Here is a 13,467-nt window from a genome sequence, read left to right on the forward strand (position 1 = left end):
CCCCCAATCCGAACATCTGCTGCAGTGAGAATGGTCATCAGTTTGGGGAACTACATCATCGTTTTAATATACATCACAACAAAATTCATCGTTGACCAAATGGTAAAATATTCAAAAAGATGACGGGCATTAAGGGAATGTGCCATATATCTAAAATAACTCGGCTTCAGTCAGGGCAACTTGCCATTGACCCGAGGGGTATAACCGGGTCCCGCTCCAAATTCAGGTACACATTCAGCGTGCATTCTCCATTCTGCCCTCCAAATGCTTATAATTTAACAGCCATGAACTTCCAATAGCACTTCCAAACGGGTACTGAGATGGCTATGCAAATTAATCTTTCTCACGCCCGGTATATATCAGACCAGACCCTGTCTCCTTGTCCTCCTCCCAACACCTGTCGATGCTGAAAACCAACATATCAGTATTTCCGCGGGGCTGCTCATCTCTCTACAAATGACCTAATCACTGTGTTGGATTGCAAAAATAGGCCTGTGAATCAAAGCCTGAATCCTCTAGTCTTTAAATATATTAACCAAAGCTGTAGGGAGGGCTGTAGTACTAGAAACCATTCAAAGGCTGTTTAGCTTCAAGTATTAGGAAATATATATAAAATGAACATGTAGCATTTAGGTAGCTGCGAAGCATGATCGGATAATTGACCATCATATTAACCCTCTTAACCAAGTACTGTAGGAATAACATATTTACTAGACTCAGAGGCCTAGAAATTCAGTTGCGTTTGCCAGCCATTAGCGCCTTAGGAGGAGTAGATCTTGAGCGCTAGGCACTTAGTGGCCAGGCGCAGGGTGATCTGCGCCTACGCCCAACTTCAGTAGACATTTAGCGCTGGCGCAAAGTGTTTGCGCGCGCTAATCTGCACGCGCAGCTTATGACGTCATTTCGTCGTGCAACGCCCTTTGTGCGCCCCAAACCGGAACTTCAGTCGCGCCCGCCCAATGTGGGCGTGGCGGTGTTAAGAACTGTGAAGTGGAACGCAGCAGAGGCCCTGCGGGCCTCGGGGAGCACTAATTAAAGGGCACTTACACTGAACTATAAAGGCCAGCCATTTTGCTGCAATGACTTTTGTGCAACGGATTTCTGGACAGAGACCAAGGAAGAGACCTTACTGATTTGGCCCAACATAGGAGAGGTATTTTTGGCTTCTGGCCAGAGCTTGGAAATTTGCCTCATTGTGATTTCATTGTTTGCAAGTATATTATGGGGGCTGCATGGGGTTCCAACCCTCAGTTCCAGCATTATGTGCGAAGGGCTCACATACGCTGTGTGAGAGGGGCAGCCATGCCTAGACGCAGAGGGGGCATCAGGCGTCAGCAACGTAGGCCGTACCCACTCAGGGAATACTGCCAGCAGGTGTCCTATCTCACCATGACTGCTGCGCAGTGTGTTAAGAGGCTGCGCTTCAGAAGGGAGGTGGTTGCAGAGATCTGCCAGCTGCTTCACAGAGATCTGCGTCCACAGCTGATGTGCAGGACGTCTCTGTCAGTGGAAGTGAAGGTCACGGTGGCTCTGAACTTTTATGCAAGCGGCTCATTCCAAGCCGCTGCTGGGGACATAGCTAACATATCCCAGTTCACCATGCATCGCTGCATCCGGCAGGTCACCGATGCCCTTTTCACAAGGAGACACCAATTCATCGCCTTCCCCATGACCCTGGAGAGGCAGGAGCAGCGTGCAGTCGGATTTGCGAGGATCGCGGACTTCCCCATGGTGCAGGGCGCCATTGACTGCATGCATGTGGCTTTGCGGGCACCTATCGACAATGCCGAGGATTACCGCAACCGGAAGGGCTACCATTCCCTCAATGTACAGCTGGTGTGTGACAACAGGCAGCGCATCCTAGCTGTCAATGCCCGCTTTCCAGGCAGCAGCCACGATGCATTTATCCTGCGCCAGACTACTGTGGCTGACATGTTCCAGGCACAGCCTCCCCCAAGAGGATGGCTTATCGGGGACAAAGGCTATCCTTTGTGTACATGGCTCATGACCCCGCTCCGTGCGCCCAGGACCCCTGCTGAGGAGGCATACAACGAAAGCCATCAAGCCACAAGGAACATCATAGAGCAAACGATTGGCATCCTCAAGCAATGGTTCCGCTGCCTGGATCGCTCCGGCGGATCTCTGCAGTATTCGCCGGATAGAGTCTCCCAGCTCGTCGTCGTTTGCTGCATGCTGCACAACCTGGCTATCTGCAGGACTCAGGCACTGCCCCCTCACGTTGGACCACCACCTCAGGAGGACGAGCAGGAGGACCATGAGGAGGAGGAGGAGGAGGAGTACCAGCCCAGGAGGGAGCCACAAGGTCCAAGGGCCGTCCGCCGGCGGCTTATTGAACGACACTTCTAGGCCCCCTGTCAGGGAATGGCTTGTGGCAATGAAGGGACATGAATGCAGCCACTCCGCAAGCCCTCAGCCGGTTAATGCAACAACCACTTCAAACATCACACATGGACAAGCTGAATAAAGAAAAAGCTTTATTGAACAAACTCAGGGCCCTTCCCACATGAAACCCAAAAACAGACAACACCCCCAAAAAACAGTCAAACACATGACTCACTCCCACAACCTGGGGAGGAATAACAAAACTTTTCCATCCAAATGGCCTTCATCCTCGGCCTTACCAAAAGAACCCCCCCCCCCATAGACAACACAACCACCCCCATATAAAAAAACATTTGGCAAAACACTCTACTTTGTGTGCCGAGAGGGCGAGTCCTTGTCCAGCCTTTTCCGGCCCCTGGCCGACCTGCTGCTCCGCCTCAACCTGGGCCCTGTGGGTGCTGCAAGGCTGGGGGAAGGCTCCTGAAGGGCACATTGCGTGACGGCAGATGCCCTTGGGGGTTGGCCTAGACGAGCTCTGGCCCTCGAGGGGCCGGCTGCTGAATGCTGCAGCTGTGGCTGGGCAGCATCAGTCTCTCCAGCAGCTCGTGGCAGCTTGGCTGGGGGAGTGGCAGTGGCGGCTGCAGCAATGGGGGCAAGCTGGCTGATGCCAGGCGCTCGCTGCTCGCCTGAGACACTGGCACTCGGCCGGGCTGGCACTGCAGCAAGCGCAGCAATCTGCTGAAGGCCAGACCGGTGTGCTGCTGCAGCGCGGCGGATGCCCTGGCGATGCCTGCGTGACACAGCGAGTGTGGCAGCAGTGAGTGCCCGTACTGCCCTGGTCTTTGCCCGCATCAGACCAGCCAGTGACTGCATGGCACCACTGATCAACTGGCCACTCGCTGCCTGTGCTGCCCTGAAGTCGTCCCGACTTGCGTCCTGTGCTGCCCTGAATTCGGCCCGACTCGCGTCCTGTGCTGCCCCGAATTGTTCGAGACCCCTGGCCTGTGCTGCCCCGAGTTGTTCGATAACCCTGGCCTGTGAGGCCCCGAAATCGGACAGACTATGAGCCAGGGACTCGATGGCCTTAGGCAACCGTGCCACCACCCCCATGAACTCGGTGTGCCGGCGATCCGAGTCCACGGACATTTGATCGAGGAGGCACACCTCCTGGGCGAGGACCGTCTCCGGACTGGAGGCCGGACTCTCCCTCTGGGGAGAAGGCCGCCGAGCTGCCCGACCCTTCCCGCGTGGCTGGACGCCACTGGGCCCAGCAACTACACTCCCCTGCAACACTTCCCCCCTCTGAGGAGAAGGCAGCCGAGCTGCCCGACCCTTCCCGCGTGGCTGGACGCCACTGGGCCCAGGAGCTACACTCCCCTGCAACACTTCCCCCCTCTGGGGAGAAGGCAGCCGAGCTGCCCGACCCTTCCCACGTGGCTGGACGCCACTGGGCACAGGAGCTACACCCCCCTGCAACACTTCCCCCTGGCTCTCCTCCAGGGAAGACGTGTCCCCTCCATTGCCATCCCCTGGCGCGGATGAGGGTTCCCCCGATGGGCCGCCTTCCTCTTGCTCCTCCTCGTCCTCCTCTTCCGAGGGACTCTCACTGGCAGCTTCAGGGACCTCCTCCTCACCAGCTGAAAGCAGGAAGGCACAAGAGTAGCTTTAGAGTGAGGACAGGGCATCAGCAAGGGAGGCATGAGTGGTGGCATTCAGCGCATTGGTCGGACAGTGGCAAAGGATGTAGATCTGAAGCGCAAGGGGAACGAGAGAGGTCCAAAAGGTCATGTCCTTACCATTGGGGCCCAGCACAGGGTCGGCATCTCCACATGCAACGGGGCCAAGCAGCCGGCCACCCATGAGTCGATCCACCCGCTCCTCCAGGTCACTGAGCTGCTGGAACTGGGGACGGCCTCCCCCGGTGACAGTCCGGCTCCTCAGATTCTGGGCCAGCTTGGCCTGCAAGAGAAAGGACGGCCTCTAAATACAGTGTGGTGCCCTGTTGTTGTATGCACTGCCTCCCATGGTCGAATAGCTTGGCCAGTGTGTAAAGTGCAGAAAGTGCAATTGATGTTCATGCCAGTGCCATAGCTGCTGGATGAGGGCTGGCCATTAGGGCTTTGAGGTCCCTTTGCCCATAATGTGAGGTGCACATGCAAGGATGAGGAGGACACTGGAAAGGGTACTCACCCTGACAATCTGAGTGAGGTCGTTAAACTTTTTCCGACATTGGACACCAGTCCTGGGGACATCGCAGGTGGCTGTGACCCTCTGGGCGATATCCCTCCAGGCTCTCCTGTACACCCTGGTGGCAGGCTTCTTGCCACTGTCCGGGAACAAGATATGGCGTCGCCTCTCCAAAGCCCTAACCAGCACCTTTAAATCATGGGCAGAGAAGCGCTGCGCTCGCTCACGGGCCCTCTGCATCCTTCCTGGCGCTATTTCTCTCCAGCAGCAGTGTTTAGGCCTAGCTGGAGGGCTGCAGTATCCAGGGCGTGGCAGCAGACCAAGTCGACCCTTCCCCCTTTAAGAGCTGGCCAGCACCAGGGTGTCTGCTGTCAATCAAGACATGACCGCACCTGCGCTGCGCCCGGCCTCGGCGGTATCAGTCTGCACCGCCGGCTTAGCGCCTAAAGATAGCCGTGCATCGCCAGTTTTAGCGCTCGAGCAAACTCCTTGGCCAAAGCTACTGAATATCGGCGAAGTGGCCTCCACTTTGCGCCGGCCACAAACTTTAGCGGCCGCCCGACTTTACCACCACAAAAGTGGCTATACTGAATATCTAGGCCTTAGCCTCTGTCTTTTTTGTTATCAGTGTTACAGAAGCAGTGTTTAATGAAGCTGGCCTTCTGAGAGATAAGGGGAACTGAACTTCATAGCGAGTCGGCCATTTCTATCTCTGCCTCAAACACCATGGCCCAGTAATTCCGTTCCACACGCGTGAGTATGGTCGGGGTACTCACGCCTCTGGCCGGAGGAAATGCCGGTTTTCATCATGCACAGCGCATGCGGAGAAAACCGGCATTTCCTGTCCTCTGAACGAAGGGGTCCAGAGGCACAGCGCGTGCGACTGCACAGGCAGCGCGTGCGCAGTGAACTTCGTCGGTTTCATTCATGGATTCAGTGAGGGTAAGTCCTTGCAACTTACACATGAAAAAAGCATGTGTAAATTTGCTCCAGAGGCTGCGGAGGAAGATATATTTTATCGTGGAGCTTCTGAAAGGCAATATTTTTGTTTGGGAAAGGGAGGAAAGTTACTTTAAGAAATGATGAGGTAAGTTTTAAAGTTTAATTTTTTTTTTTTAAACGTGTTTTCAGTACTGTAAGTAGAAGGAGCAATTGTGGCTGTGTGAATTGAATTTGCTGTGTTTAATGTGAAAATGACTGTTCTAAAATATATTCTTTTAAGTAATTATGTATGTATGTCCATATATATTCCTTTACGTATATGTATATATTCCTTTACTTATGTGTATGAATGTATGTATTTAATTAAGATTTTCCAATAAGTTACTTTCTCTGAAAGTCATAATTAAACAAATACATTCATACACATAAGTAAAGGAATATATACATACACGCAAAGGAATATATACAGACATGCATACATAATTACTTAAAAGAATATATTACTGATGAAAAGTTTCTTTCTTAAAAATGTTGGAGTCATTTTCACGTTAATAAACACAGCAAATTCAATTCACATAGCCACAATTGATCCTTCTACCTACAGTACTGAAAACCCGTTTTAAAAAACAAAAATAAACGTTAAAACTTACCTCAGCATTTCTTAAAATAACTTTCCTCCCTTTCCCAAACAAAAATATTGCCTTTCAGAAGATCCACGATAAAAAATATCTTCCTCTGCAGCCTCTGGAGCAACTGTACTCATGCTTTTTTCATGTGTAAGTTTTAAGGATTAACCTCACTGAAAGCATGAATGAAACCGGCGAATTTTACTGAGGACACACTGCCTGTGCAGTCGCACGCATTCTGCCTCTGAACCCCTTCGTTCAGAGGACAGGAAATGCCGGTTTTCCCCGCATGTGCTGTGCATGCTGAAAACCGGCATTTCCTCCGGTCAGACGCGTGAGTACCCCAACCGTACTCGTGCGTTTGGAAGGGAATTACTGGGCCAACATTTTACATGTCAATAAAATGAAAAATTTTAAAATTGCATGATTTGCCCCCTCGCATCTGTGACTGAGGGTCCAAGGAGGTGCATTGCGCAAGAGGTCATCGTCGTACGTATCCTCACACTGTTCCCTTTCGGGAACTGTATGAAGTGGTGGAAGGATTTCTGGCCACGTTAACGCTCCTTCCGTGACCATAACCATCTTCATACCAGCCATTAGGCTGGTTAGTCCTATGGTGCGAGGGTTTTACGGGCTCCCACAACCCATCCGAGGGCGGGGGGGGGCCACCCACACCCGCGGACGCAAGTATCGCGCTGGATGTCCACCCAGAATTTATAGTTGGAGCTCCGACTCCACTTGCCGGGACTGGCTGGAGCGGGGTTCGAAACCCTACTCCTTCTGGCCCAGCGGTGGGGATGCTTACCGCTACGCAAAAGGCCCACTCCGTGCAATAGATGACACCCTTACGTTTCCTGCACCTTTTCCCTCCCCGTGACTGGAGCCCTATGCTGCCACTTGAAAGACCAAGCTATCACCTGTCCTTTTTGCAGCGCCTTGGACTTCTCATTACCAATGATGAGCAGGCGCTGCATCTCCACCTCATTGAGGAGATTGCTGAGGTCATCATCAGTTCAATTGTGAGTTCTTTTAATGCCGTGACTTGCGCTCATTCCAGCCATTTCACGTTGCTAATCTGAGAGGGCCTTTGGCGTAGTGGTAGCATCCCCGCCGCTGGGCCACACGGCGTAGGGTTTCGAACCCCGCTCCAGGCAGTCCCGGCAAGTTGAGTCGGAGCTCCGGCTCTAAATTTTGGGTAGACATCCAGTGGGATATTTGCGTCCGTGGGTGTGGGTGGCCCCCCCCTCGTATAGGTTGTGGGAGCCCGTAAAACCCTCCCGCCATAGGACTAACCACCCTAATGGCTGGTACAAAGATGGTTACGGTCACGGAAGGATCTTTAATCACGGCCATAAATCCTTCCACCACTTCATACCTTTCCCCAAAGGGAACAGTGTGAAGACACGTACGACGACAACGTTGCTAATTAAATAAATGGAATGAAAAAAATGCTTTCAGGGCTTTTAAAAGTCTTGAAATCGCTTTAATTCTGTTTAAAACTACTTCAGATTCTTCAAAATAATTTAAACGTTTATAAAAGTTATCAAAAGCTTCTTAAAAATACAAAAAACCTATTTAAAATGCTGCTCTACATGTAAAAATGCTTTGCAGCTTGTGAGAAGCATTGGGGGCGTGTCCTTTTAAAATGAGACCTCAAGGGGCGTGTCTCACTTGCACAGTGCGCTCCAGGCTTCGCGATGGCTGCACTCCTGGGTGGCGTGACATCAGACGCTGCCCAGGAGTCAACATTTTAAAACAGCAATTCCAGGCGTCCCTGAAGCTCAACGGCCGGCGCGTCGGGTAAGTGCATATCGGGGGCTTGCACGCGCGGCAAGCCCCCGACCCGAATTTCTGCCCCCTTATCTTCCTTTGTAATGTCTGCTCACAACCAAAAGCGGACATTGTTTATCATCTCAAGAATTAAGTGTCCTCGCTCACAGAAGCTAGAAACTAGATATTATGCTGTATGTCAGGACACTTCACGGCGGCTCCTGACATTGAGTGACTAATCACGCCAAACAATAAGGGGGTAACGGTAGTGACGCTGTTTTTATGTGTACGCCTACTTTTGCAACTTAACGGGCGTTACTTATCGAAAGGTATATCAAGGCTTGTAGATTGTATTTCGTTGAGAGGAAAGGTTAGATTCTGGGGAAATCAGCCTCTCTCCCTTGTGCACAAACTTTCCAGCAATTTACTAATAAAACCTTCACTTTATTCTCAATTCCGTCTCCGTCTAGAGTTTCTCCGAATTTGAATCTAACAGTTGGTGTCAGAAGTGGGATATTGGGTGCGCAGGAAGCAGGTAGGATGTAAGGTCCATAGGACGTAAGGTCCGCAGGGTTGCGAGGGGAAACCCGATGTAGAAACTAGAGGCAGGGATTAGCCCTGTAACTCTGCAGCAGGGCCGGACCTGAATACGGGTATTCAGGGCCCCTGGTAAACCCCCTCGAGACGAGTCACGCTCGCCGCAGACCTCACCTGCATGTGTATTTGAAATTATCCACATAGTTAAATTACTCCTCATGGAGACCACGGATTGACGGAATTGACTAGACCTGCATGTGTATTTCTAATTCAGGGTATAAGGTATTACGTTTGTGCTGTTTAAAGTATAAGTTTAAAATGATGTAAGATAGAGCATAAGGATGTGTGTGGCGATTACACATGAGTGACAAGGGAAGACCTCTTTCACCGGACGTTCCGGCTATGGCCACCAGTGTCACTGTTGTAAAAACGGGTCCAAGAGGCAAATTTGAAATGCCAAAGTGAAATGGTTAAAAATGGGTGGAAAGGAACAAGTCCGTTAGTTTGATATAACCATATCTGCCCTTCAGCCCTGCCTCAATCTGGGGCTGGGAAATCCAAACCCATGGCTGGCCCCCATCTGGATGAATCCGGGAGTTAATGCCAAAAATGGAGAACTAGGTGGGAGAGTCTTCCCAGCCTTTCACGCCCTAAGAAAGATATGGCTTTGTCCTTCACATGAGAGGGTTCAAGCACTTTTACAAATGCCATGACCTGTCACTGGTTCTGGCCTGCGGAGAGTGATGGGGATTGTTCAGCTAATGTCGCACGTACGTAGCCGACTTCACTGAATTGGCAAGTCTCTTAAATAACCTCCTAAAGGGAGGACCCCCGGGAGAAGCGAGTCTGTATTGCACACCTGAGGGAGTCGAAGCCTTTGAAATGGTTAAAATCACTTTGGCCAGTGCGCCTGTCCTGGGTCTCCCAGACCCCGCAAAACCCTTCCACTTGTGGAACTGGGTGGGCAATCAGGCGTACAGTGCGGTGGTTGGACAATTCCGGGCTGATCATATACGGCCAGTAGGATATTATTCTTGCCCAGTTCTGCCCTCCATGGCGGGACAGCCTCCATGTTTGGTAGCCACTGACTGTGCTGCCTTGTAGGCCCCGGTAAGGTAAGGTAATTCTCCACACCCGCCACAGCCTAGTTAAACTCCTTACGGGCAACTTAAAAACTATCCTCAACCAGAGATGCGCAAGATGGGAGGCTTATATATTGGGTTGGGGGGTTAGAAAACACCCCCTTGTGTGGGAAAAAAAATGGGTAATGGTTCAGCGACCGGTTTGTTTGTTTTTTGAGCCACGGTGGGATGGACCCTTCGAGATCCTCCTTAGTACAGGTACCTCTGCTTGCTTGAAGGGAAAATTTGATGTAAGATGGAGACACTGGAGCCAGATTAAGCCCGAGGTGACGCCTGGGGAAGAAATTTCCCCTAATGCTCAGGACCCCTACGGCTGAGGTTAAAAAAAACTGCTGAGTTTGTGTTCATTCATCTTCAGTGTACTTTCCCTTTAAAAGCCTGTGCTTCCCTCTTCAAGGTCACAGGCTGCGCGCTTTTTCTCTCTCTCTCTCTCTCTCTCGAGATTGTGACAGCTGCTTGAAGTTGTGATTGAAGTTGCATGGAGTGTGTGGGTGTGTCAACTAATATGCAATGTGCAATGAATTACGAAATCAGAATGATGCTATGATTAAGAATAATGCGAGTTAACTTTGTTTCCTTCCTAATATTAGGTTAGGACCAAATTTGGAGGATTTAGTCAATTCTTGAGGTTGTTACTTACCTCTCTCTTCCTTACATATCGGCCTTTCAACAGCTCAGTTTTTCAATTTAACCAGTGATACTGCTCACTCTGACTGTTATACGACCCTGACCTGTCCCAGGACGTACCCCTGACATTTGAGTTCTGATTATCTCCCCTTTGTGTTTGCTATGGTAAAGTCTTCCAAAGCAGTTTGATTTGATTTGTATAAATGTGAATAACTAATTTTTCTCCAGTTATATTTAATATTTTTACAGTATTTTGGAAAGGCATCTGAAGCAAGGACAATAAGAAATATGATGTAATTTACTGTTTTCTGCAAGAATGTGCTATTTTGTTTTGTTTGTTCATAATTTTACAAAAGATAAGCTTCTGCATTGAAGTTACAGTTGCCAATGTGCTTGGAAGAAAATTAATTTGAATGTTTACAAGATCTGGATTAGATTGTAGTTATGAGGTTAATTAACCTATTAAAACCAGACTTTCATTGTGGCCATGGTGAAATTCTGGTTGGTGTAACTTTGTGTAGACCGCATTGAATAAGATAACTCCGCTCTGCGAGAACATCTGATAGTTGCAGAGTCCCTTACAAAGACCTACTTAGCTTGTGAACTTTGCTCAATCCTGTCATTCTTCACTGTCCATATTACCTCTGTGTTCGTGTTTAGTTAAAGTGTGAAAACAGAACTGTCTTTCGATCGGGAAAGTTTTTATTGATTTACATGAATAGACGCAACTGCGTGCATTTGATAATGTTTCGCTCCATCTTCTTTTAAACCTGCAAATGAGTTAAACCTTTCCACTGACAGCTGTTTAAATTCACCAAGCAACAACTTTAGTATGAAGTTTAAATGTATTGGACATTAATTAATTTAAGTTTCTTAATTTAAAGTTAATATTTCCCCACAGTGACAGAAGGATAATTATGATTTGATAAATTAACCCCTAAGCAGAGTCACAATGGATTTGCCTCTTTTTTTCTTTTGTTATATGGAAGCTACCTTGTAAACTAATTGCAGCACTTCTGTCTCTAATGTTAAAACACTGTGTAAGCCACCTAGCCTGAGAATTACTTGTTTCTGAAATTGAAAATGGGAGATTGAAATAAAGAGAAGCTTGCCTTTCAAAAGCTAGGCTTTATTCATCTTAAAAAACCAGCTGTACATGTTGAGCACCCAGTCTCAACCAAACTGTAGGAAACTGAATTTAAGATGGCCACCACAGTTCACATGGAATCAACTAACCAATAAGTTTACAGCATATATCTCAAGGCAGGAAAACAGGCAACCAATTACAATGCTTCTTATAAAACAAGAATAATCACCACATTCACCCCTCCTTTTAAAATATACTTCAACCTAGGTAGCCTTTACAGTTTACAATTAGTTATTTATGAATAGAGCAATACATGTATAATGCCTTCAACAATTTTAAAATTTTACTATTAAATTATTAATTATTTTAAAAGTCCATTTTAATCGGTCGACCGGATATCTTGTTCATGTCGACCTTCTTAGCCTTGGTGGAGTTCCTTGCCCTCCCACACCAGGAGACACAGAAATATCTTCTGCAGGGAGGCTATCAATATCCCGATTATCAAAGGTTTCCGGATTGGAAGTCCCATTAGAAGGTAGACTGGGAGGGTCATGAACATCCATCGGGGGCAGACTAAGAGAATTGTAAGTGTCTGCAATAGGATTGGAAATGTTCGTAGTATCTGTGACGACATCAACATTATCTGAATTATGGCTATTGTTAATGTCCTCTGGAGAGGACTGGCCACCACAAGGAGCTAAGTCTTTAACTGAAACCGTACTTTCTTTCCCATCTTGGAATCGAATATGAGCATATTGGGAATTTGCCTCCAATAGCTCCACCTCCTCCACTAATGGATCATACTTTGACAGTCTAACATGGTGTCGGAGCAGCACAGGTCCCTGCATAGTAAGCCATGAAGGTACCGAATATCCCATAGAGGATCTCCACGGATAGTTGAAGAGCCTTTCATGGGGGGTCACATTAGTAGACGTTGAAAGCAATGATCTAATGGAATGCAGGGCATCAGGCAGTACCATTTCCGACTGTGTATTCTTAAGGTTCCAGGATGTCAAAGCCAACATAACTGCCTTCCAGATTACCCCATTGTATCATTCGCACTGTCCATTACCCTGGAGATTATACGGGGTAGTTCTACTAGTAGAAATTCCCCAACTCTGGAGGTATTCCTTCAACTGGGAAGACATAAAAGAACTTCCCTGATCCGAATGGATATACACAGGCATCCTAAAGATGACAAAAAGTTGAGTCAGACATTTAATAACTGTAGCAGCTGATACATCTGCACAAGGAAAAGCAAAAGGGAACCTTGAAAACTCATCCACAACCGTAAATATATATCGATTCTGAGTTGTTGAAGGAAGAGGCACCTTAAAATCAATGCTCAGGCGTTCAAAGGGAGAGGTAGCCTTTATAAGATGAGCTCGTTGAGGCTTAAAGAAATTCGGTTTACACCGGGCGCAGACAGAGCATGACGAAGCCATCCGCTTGACGTCTTCAACTGAAAAGGGCAAATTCTTACTGCATACGAAGTGTATCATCCTCGTAACACCAGGATGGCACATAGCATTATGAAGATTAATAAGCATATCTCCGTGAAGCACAGAACAATAAGCCCTCGACAGCGCATCAGCGGCAACATTATCCTTCCCCGGACGATAGACTATATCGAAATGATAGCATGCCAACTCGATCCTCCACCTCATTATTTTATTATTCTTAATCTTTCCGAAATGTTTAACATCAAACATGAAGGACACAGACTTTTGGTCAGTTACTAACGTAAAATGTCGCCCAGATAAATAATGTCTCCATTTACGCAGTGCTTCTACTATTGCGTACGCCTCTTCCTCTATTGATGAATGTCTCTGCTCACTATTGCTCAGAGTACGTGAGAAAAAGGCCACAGGTCTTCCATTTTGGTTCAGGGTAGCACCAATTGCAAAATCGGAAGCGTCCATCTCAATCACAAAGGGAACCTGCTCATCAATAGAATGCACAACTGCCCCAAGGGCAGTGATTGGCTGTTACTACTTCGTTGCCAGTCATGAGTTGACACTTCACACACTTGCCACTTGGGAAAAAGACGTTGAACTTCAGAATTAATAAATTCTTTATCCTGTCTGCTATACCTTCTTGACTTGGTAGCAATTGGCTTACAGCCCGGCATCAAATTGGAAAAAAGTGATAATGGAGAAATGAATAAAGAAGTTAATCCACAAATAGACAAAGGTGGCATAGTTCC

This window comes from Somniosus microcephalus, unplaced genomic scaffold, assembly GCF_052327205.1.
Source record: "Somniosus microcephalus isolate GS21.2 unplaced genomic scaffold, FLI_Smic_1.0 unresolved_chr1, whole genome shotgun sequence".
Taxonomy (NCBI): Eukaryota; Metazoa; Chordata; class Chondrichthyes; order Squaliformes; family Somniosidae; genus Somniosus; species Somniosus microcephalus.